The sequence below is a fragment of the Procambarus clarkii genome, chromosome 2 (assembly GCF_040958095.1).
Source record: "Procambarus clarkii isolate CNS0578487 chromosome 2, FALCON_Pclarkii_2.0, whole genome shotgun sequence".
In the NCBI taxonomy this organism is placed as follows: Eukaryota; Metazoa; Arthropoda; class Malacostraca; order Decapoda; family Cambaridae; genus Procambarus; species Procambarus clarkii.
Window position 1 is genome coordinate 11,156,075 of NC_091151.1, and position 9,691 is coordinate 11,165,765.

The following is a 9,691-nucleotide window of genomic DNA, read 5'->3' on the forward strand; positions in this document are numbered from 1 at the left end:
CTTGATGTAGGAAGCGGAGAGGGTTGTGGTCTGAGAAGATGGTGGTAGACCTGGCGCCTTGTAGGTACGGAGCGAAGTGTTGGAGGTTCAGGACGATGGATAGTAGCTCATTTTCAATAGTGCTGTAGTTCCTCTGGTGTGGTTTCAGTTTGTAGCTGTAGTAGCTGACAGGTAGAACCTCCTCGCCTCGTTGTTGCATCAGGACACCACCAACGCCGGTACCACTGGCGTCGACATGAAGGACGAAAGGCTTGGTGATATCTGGAGAGGCGAGAATGGGGTTAGAACAGAGGAGGAATTTGAGTTGTTCGAAAGCAACGGTTTGCTGTATGGTCCAATTATACCGTTGCTTGGGACTGGTTAATAGAATTAGAGGTGTGGCGACTGTACTGAAATTCCTCACAAACCTACGGTAGTAAGAGGCAAGACCAAGGAAGCGCAGGAGCTGCTTCCTGGTGGTAGGCTGTGGATACTGTTGGATGGCTTGAGTGTGCGAGTCTAACGGAGCTATGCTGCCACTCCCAATAACATGACCCAGATAACGCACTTTACCTTTCGCGAAAGTGGACTTGCCCAGGTTGATGGTGAGGCCGGCTGTCAGGAGCTTGGAGAACAGACGTCGCAGCTGGAGCAGATGTTCACTCCAGGAGTTGGAGGCTACGACGATATCGTCCAGGTAGGCGTATGTGTTATCCAAGCCCTGGATGACACGGTTGACAGCTCTTTGAAAGGTGGCCGGGGCATTACATAGTCCGAAAGGAAGGCGTTCATATCTGAAAAGTCCAAAAGGAGTGATGAAGGCAGAGATCTCTTTAGCGCGCTCCGTTAGACACACTTGATAGTACCCCTTAAGCAAGTCCACTTGGGACAAGTACTGGGCACTACCAATGGCATCAAGGATGTCATCTATCCTTGGCAAGGGGTAAGCATCCTTGACAGTGACAGAGTTCAGTTTACGATAGTCAGTGCACAACCGCACCTTACCTTGGGGTTTGGGCACCAAGATACAAGGTGAGGCCCAGGGGGACTCACAAGGTGTAGCCAGTCCATGATCCAAGAGGTATTGCACCTCAGCACGCATGACTTCCTTCTTGCTCGGGCTGATTCGGTAGAAGGGTTGACGAATCGGCCGGGTGTCGGGGAGCAGTTGGATGTCGTGCTGGGTAACATTACACTCTTGGGGATCATCTCGGAACAACTCTTGATGTTCTCTGAAGACCTTGACGAGAGGTGCACTATGATTATCCTGAAAGTATTTGGGAAGATCATTAAGGATTTCGGAATTAGAAAGCGCTGACTCCTTGTCAGTGCTTTCGGGAGGAGAAGCTGGGAAGGTCTCACTGTGGATGTAGGGTTCTGTGAAAGTAGAATAGTTAGTCAAGACAGTGGGAGGAGTACCATTATATTGCTTCAGGAGGTTGACGTGGCACAGCTGGGTCTTCCGCCGCCTATCTGGAGTCTCTATCACGTAATTGTTATTATTCCTGCACTCTGACGCAGTAGGGTCCTGAAAACCTGTTTTGTAAAGGTGAACCTGGGATAGGGAAATAGGCAAGGACGAAGTCTCCCGGCTTGAATTTTCTTACTTTGCTGGTCTGGTCGTAATGAGTCTTCATTCTCACCTGGGCTTTCAATAGATTATCATGGGCAAAGCGGTGGACTCTCTCTAGAATGTGTTGAAGGTTTTGAAGAAACTGGGGCACATTCTGATGCTCACTGAAGGTGGCATCTCTGAGAGTCTTTGAAAGCCTTAAGGGGAGTACGGCACTTACGGCCGTAGAGCATCTCATAAGGAGATACTCCTAGGGACTCATTGGGGAGACTTCTGAAAATACACATTATTAGGTCAATCTGCTTATCCCAATCCTTTGAGGTTTCACTACAAAACTTTTTCAAGAGTGCTTTGATGGTCTGATGACTACGTTCAAGAGAACCCTGTGAAGCAGGATGATAGGGGCTGGACAATACCTGTTTGATGTTGAACTCCTCCAGTGTCCTTTTGAAGAGATCACTGGTGAAGTTGGTACCACAGTCACTTTGAATCTCCCTGGGAAATCCGTATTGAGTGAAGATCTTCAATAGATGTTTTATAACCGTAGCAGCCGTGATGTTCTTCACTGGAACTGCTATGGGAAATCTGGTGGTAGGACACAGGATGGTTAGGATGTAGGCGTTACCTGAACTGGTCCGAGGTAAAGGACCAACACAGTCTATTATGAGTCTGTGGAAAGGTTCCGCAGGCACCTGTATGGGAATCAGTGGTGCTCTGGGAATGGAGACGTTCGGCTTGCCTGCCATCTGACATGTATAACACTGTTTTACGTACTGTTTGACGTTATTTACCATACCTGGCCAGTAGTAGTCTTGACGAATTCCATGGTAAGTCTTGTTGAAGCCGTAGTGGGAGAATGCTCCGTGGGCCAGGTGTAGAATAGTGGGCCGCAGGCTGGTGGGAATCACAAGTTGTTCGATGTTGGCCCAATCGTCCTCCTCCTTCAGTTTACTGGGTCTATATCTACGGTAGAGTAAGTTGTTCTCTAGGAAGAACCCAGGAATACTGTCGGGTTTAGTCTCAGCCTGGAAAAACAATGGTGTTAAAGTAAGATCTTCCCTCTGCAACTTACGGAACTCCAACTTGGTCAGATGCGGGGGGAGTTTCTGAGGGTCTTGAGGGACAGCGGTAGCAGTAGAGTCAGCTGGCTGTGGACGTGCGGCTTGTGCACGGGTGGTCACGAGAACCGGAGGAGAAACTTCATCACTCTCTTGAACCTCTGCTGGAACATACTCTAGAATAGGGTTTATTGGCACAGAGTTACACACCTGGGGTTTGTCCATGACGATCAGGTTGGTCGGTTGCAGGTCTTCTGCCAAGTCGTTGCCTAGGAGAAGTTGCACTCCAGGCATGGGAAAAGGCTTTTCCCTGACGGCGACTTGGACTTCCCCGTTCACGTAGGGACAATCCAGGTGGACTCTGGCGAGAGGGTATGGAGTGGTAGCAGTGAGGTCAGTGATGAAGACAGTTTCTCCGGTGTAGGTGATGTTGGGCACAGCCGACTTCAAGATGATCGATTGAAGAGCCGCTGTGTCCCTCAAGATCTTCAATTTGAAACGTCCCTCCGGATTTGAACCGTTGGCAGAGACAGTTCCAGTATACAGGTGGTTACTGAAAAGAGAAAGATCATTAACATCAACACCAACATTCATCACAGGCTTACCGGACTTAGGAGGAGTTGGTTTGGGTTTTTGTTGGTCAGTGATTCCCTTGTATTGAGACTTACCACACTTGTCTATGGTATGTCCATAGAGTCTACAATACTTGCAGTACAGTTGTGAACCAGCTTGATCGGGGCTCACCTTCTCGTAACTGTACCACGACTTCTTACTGGAGGATGGTTCGGGTGTCAGCCGGTGGATGAGGCTGTAAGTGTCAGCCGACTTAGCACACTTCAGGTAGTCGGTTTCTTCTTTATCTGCTAAGTAGAGGCGGACAGGAGGCGGCACACGCCTCAAGAATTCTTCAACAAGCATCAGGTTGACGAGTTCTGTAAAAGTAGAGACATGTGCTGCTTCCAGCCATTTCATGAAATACCTCCGTTTCGTGTTAGCAAACTCGAGGAAGGTAGTGGTACTTGCCTTCAGGTGGTCACGGAATTTCCTTCTATAACTTTCTGTGGAAAGTAGGTAGGCGTCCAACACTGCTTGTTTCAGAGTGTAGTAGTCATTCTCAGACGCCAAAGTACTGAGTGTGACTGCAGCTCTACCTGTAAGATGGACTCTGAGAAGTGTGGCCCATTGGTCGACAGGCCAACTGAGTTGATTAGCAAGGGTTTCAAAGGTGGTGAAAAACACATCAACTTCTGCTTCTACAAAGGATGGCATTAACTTACTTGCATGTGATATATTAAAACTGACGGGAAGATTGGCAGTAGCTTGCTGGCGTTGAGTGAAGTGTGAAGTTTCCAAGGCGATTTCGCGTTGACGACACTCTAGAGCCAGAGTCGCTTGTTGCTTGTCATGTTCGCGTTGCATCTCTAACTCGCGTTGTTTGGTTTCGAGCTGTACTCTCTCACGTTCACGGAGTAGTGCAACCTCACGTTCCTGGAGGGCGAGTTCACGTTCTTGTTCGTCTCTCCTCAAAGCAGCTTCGCGTTCTCTGAGGGTGATTTCTCGTTCTTGTTCTTCCCTCCTTATGGCAGCTGTTCGTTCTTCAATCTTGGCCAGCTCTAGTTTGAGTTTCATCGTCGCCAAATCAGTTTTATCTGTAATATAGTAAGTTTCATGAGTTTCAGAGTCGATCTTACCTTGCTCTAAATAGTAATCCAGCAACAGGTTGTGTAGATCATTTTTGTTGGCTTGGTAGGGAACTTCTAGTTGATACTCATGTGCAAGAGTTTGTAATTCAGTCCTCTTGGCACGACTTAAAGTCCCTATTTCACCTGCTGGATTTGCACGGAAAGCTTGGAGACGAAACATGGTGAAATTAGCAAATAAAGGTACACGAATATTCAATAGTGAATGTCAGAAACAGGACAACGTGGCAACTGGTACCTATCCTGTGAGATCTTTAACAATTAAAGTTAAGTAAAAAGATGTTAAATGATTAAATTAAATCAAGGGCGCAGGAAATCTTGTACCCGGTACTCATGTAAGAGGATAAGGGCAAGAAAATCCTACTAACAAATGAAACAGAGTTTCGAAAACAAATGAAACAATTAAATGCCTCAAAAGTAAAATTGGTAGTCCAAGGATGTAGGCATACCTTGCCAAGTCTCTATAGGACATAAAGCAAGTTTTTCCTACTGAATTTAATATGATACTTACAGAATTAGCGAACTTTTGTGCTCTGAAAAGTAAGCTAATTCCCTACCGTTGTATGTATCATCATCTCTGACTGACGTGTAGGGGTGCGAGGTGTCAACTGGTGACGAGAACTGCTGCTGAGGTCCCAATTCAGCAACTAAAGTTCGAGCTAGAGGAACTATGGCCCTCTTTGTCCTCCTACAGTCAGATTGCAGAAGATTGGGTACTCTTGACCCGGGGCAGACCACAGTCCCAGGGTACCAATATGATGATCTGTCAAAATGAGAAATATTCAAGGGACATAGATGGTAAACACGAGTAATAACACGGAGGGAGAGATGACCAATTAAGAGTATGACTGCGGCCTACAGTCACCACGTAATCCAAAGTTGTCTCACCTTCACCATATGTTACTCTCGTAATGCACAATACACCGCACCTTATAAAAAATGAAATTGAATATGAAAAATAGTAAAGCTACGTTAACAAAGTTAAATACGCTTACCATAAATTACCACTTGGCACCAGTACCTGAGTGAAGCTCCCGGACAGGCCCCCATATAACTTGGGGCGGTAACGCGTTGGTGTTCGGCTGTTTAAGGCTAGGGGTATGACCTCGTCACATAGTTATAAAAAAAAAATAGAAAACTGGAACTTCGTCTGTGGTAAGGTAAGGAGAAGACACACAAAACACAAGTAAACTTTAACAATGAAATTTTAATTACGTTAAATAAATCAAAACATAAATAAAACGGACAAACAAATTCGTATAATAAAATCAATCAATCAAAATAATAAGAATAATTAAATGACACAATGAAAAGTTACGTTAAGACAAAATAACAAGAAGTGCAATACAAAAATAAATGTGAGGTGCTGGAATATTGGCTTTAAGCTACCACCTCTCTCAGTACACGCTAACGTCTAGCCGGGAGGAGTGGTAACCGCGGAAGCACAGAATATTCTGAGGTCTGAGGTCGTGGCGACCCCAGACATCAAGTAGTATGGGGGGGGGGGCGAGTGCAGTTGCAGCCAGACCGGCGACCAATCAGCGGAGCCGGTAGTAAGACAGGTAGTTTGGCGGTTTGAGTCCGAGCAGGTGTCCCTGGCTGCATACGTTTTGCGCTCTGGCAAACCTTGCTGGTGTTGTTGTCGTTGTTGGACATTTCTTCCATAGTAGTTATATATATTTGTTGCGACGTATTTGTGGAGGGAAGAGCAGGCTCAATCTCTTGAAGGAGATTACCGTCACAATATATATATATTATAATATAATTATAATATATATATATATATATATATATATATATATATATATATATATATATATATATATATATATATTATAATATAATATAATATATATATATATATATATATATATATATATACATATATATATATATATATATATATATATATATATATATATATATATATATATATATATATATATATATATATATATATATATTGATTCCTTCTGAAGATGTATTTAATATACGAAAGTACTTAAGGAAATTCCTGTTTCATTTTCCTCCGTGGTCTGACATTGTCATATATATATATATATATATATATATATATATATATATATATATATATATATATATATATATATATATATATATATATATATATATATATATATATATATATATATATATATATATATATAAATATATAGGGAAGGGAGTACCACCTCTGGCTGGAAGAAGGGGGACCCATAGCCTCGGAGGAAACCACACATAACGCATTGGAGGGAATGTGTATTCCCTCCAATACAGTTTCTGTGTGCTTTTCTCCTACCACCCCCTTCCCTTTTTTTTTTTCCTTTATTGTGTATTTAAAGGTTACAAAACATACAAGACAAATGCCTAAAGGTTATGGATCTCTTGAAGCTCCTCCGCTTCTGGACAGGAACCGAGGATGCAGCAAGCATTTCCCCTCTGGATCGCCACACTGAGACGCTGAAATAAAAAACTGGAAGCCCTTGGGTCTCTGGTGACGTCAATGAGCTTGGACCCCAATTCCTTGAGAAATCCCAAGGCACTCTTGCCCCAGGGGCCATGCGTCTCAGACGCTATGGGAACAAAGAGGTATTGACCTTCCAGTCGCCTGTACTTGAGTGATTTTGCTGTTTCCCTGTGGTTGGCCGCCCCACCTGCTTGATCAGCTCCGAAGTGTACATAGGTGTCAGCCAGGGTGGATACACATGTGTAGTCCCACACCAACTGTCTACCCTCCTTCCATGAGTATATGGTGATGCCATCAGGGCGAAGTGCTGGGAAATCCGGGTTTTGGACCCCTAGGATGCGAGGTTCTCTCTCCGCTGGGCACCCAGCTGAGACGAGGCTTCTCTTGATGATGTCATTGACCTCGTTGTGTCTTGCATGCCAGCCCTTTGTGCTTCCGCAATGCAACCCATGCAGTCCGTATTGGTCTGCTTCCACCCTGTTGCAAATACACTTGTATTCAGTGTGAATTGGGGCACCAAGGCAGAGGGCCACTGCTACACGAAGGGATTCTGGATCTAGGCGCGTGCCCATTGCAGACATGGGTACTGCCAGGAGGAAGTCTCCTGCATGGGGGGCACGAACTGCTCTGAGGCGGGCTTTCTCCTTGTCTGATGTTGCTACGCTTAGCATGGCATCAGCTACTTTTTTCACTAGAGGGTGGTCCCAGCCGGACTGTTTGTGTTGTTTTGTTGGCTCTATAATGGTTTCTGGGGCTGCAAGAACATTCCACTGATTTGAACATTCAGTGAAAGCAGGATCGTGTATTCCTGCTGAATCTCTCAGGGTTGCAGGTAAAATATCTCTGACGAGGTCGTGCGATGCATGAGAGGAGGAAAGGAAGGCTGGTAGAGCAATTTGGGAGGCTGTGCGGACACCAAGGCCGCCGAGTCTTACTATATATAGTCTCTATATATATATATATATATATATATATATATATATATATATGTTGTATCTAGTAGCCAGAACGCACTTCTCTGCCTACTATGCAAGGCCCGATTTGCCTAATAAGCCAAGTTTTCATGAATTAATTGTTTTTTGACTACCTAACCTACCTAACCTAACCTAACCTAACTTTTTCGGGTACCTAACCTAACGTAACCTATAAAGATAGGTTAGGTTAGGTTAGGTAGGGTTAGTTAGGTTCGGTCATATATCTACGTTAATTTTAACTCGAATACAAAAAAATTTACCTCATACATAATGAAATGGGTAGCTTTATCATTTCATAAGAAAAAAAATAGAGAAAATATATTAATTCAGGAAAACTTGGCTTATTAGGCAAATTGGGCCTTACATAGTAGGCCGAGAAGTGCGTTCTGGCTACTAGGTACGACATATATATATATATATATATATATATATATATATATATATATATATATATATATATATATATATATATATATATATATATATACATATATATATTGTGACGATAATCTCTTTCAAGAGAGATTGAGCCTGCTCTTCCCTACTTCAAGTTACGCCAAAGACACAAGTATAAGATGCTACATTCAAGATACGTCACCAGTAGCACAAAACGTTTTGACCAGGAGGCAAAACGTATCCAAGATCCCCCTACTCCACACACCCTCCACGCGCCGGCTCGTCATCAAACCAGCTAACTACCCTTCACCAGCTTGCCTGCCTCTGATTGGCGACTCGCCAGCCGCGCACCTGCACACAGCACCTCAGCGCCCTCTATACGAATCGACGTCTGAGCCTGACCAGCAATCCACTTCAGAATATTCCTTGTGCTCTTACGGATGACATCTCTCTCTCTGGCATACTCGCTCATTAGCTCGTATACGAAGGGAGGTTTCAGCCATAGCCGATATTATCAGCACCATTTTAACTTTGTAATTTTGTATTTCACATTGTCTTTGAATTTTCTTTATTATTTAACTGTAATTTAATTTCCCGAGATTTGTCTTTATTTTCATTTATGTTTAAAGTAAATATATTAAAGTTTCATTGTTCATATTTTGTGTTTTACGTGTTCCTCCCTCTAACTTACCACAGACAACAGGCAAGCAGTCTATATTTTCGTTTAAAGTGTGACCAGGCTTTGACACCTGCCATTGGAGGACTGCCGAACATCAACACTCCAACACTTTCCCGTCACAATATATATATATATATATATATATATATATATATATATATATATATATATATATATATATATATATATATATATGTCGTACCTAGTAGCCAGAATGCACTTCTCAGCCTACTCTGCAAGGCCCGATTTGCCTAATAAGCCAAGTTTTCCTGAATTAATATATTTTCTCTAATTTTTTTCTTATGAAATGATAAAGATACCTATTTTATTATGTATGAGGTCAATTTTTTTTTATTTGAATTAAAATTAACGTAGATATATGACCGAACCTAACCAACCCTACCTAACCTATCCTAACCTATCTTTATAGGTTAGGTTAAGTTAGGTAGCCGAAAAAGTTAGGTTAGGTTAGGTTAGGTAGGTTAGGTAGTCGAAAAACAATTAATTCATGAAAACTTGGCTTATTAGGTAAATTGGGCCTTGCATAGTAGGCTGAGAAGTGCGTTCTGGCTACTAGGTACGACATATATATATATATATATATATATATATATATATATATATATATATATATATATATATATATATATAAAAGTTTGTGAGGGTACCACCTCTGGTGCCAATGTGGGGACCCATAGCCTCGGAGAAGAAAATAAAAAGTATTCAGAGGAGACCTTGTGGCTTCTCACTGAACACTAATATTATCTTCTCCTACCACCCCCATTCTTTGTATGTACACATATATATTTACTTTATTTGAACTTTGTTACAAAAAAGGAGTTACATATGGGTTACAAAGATGGTT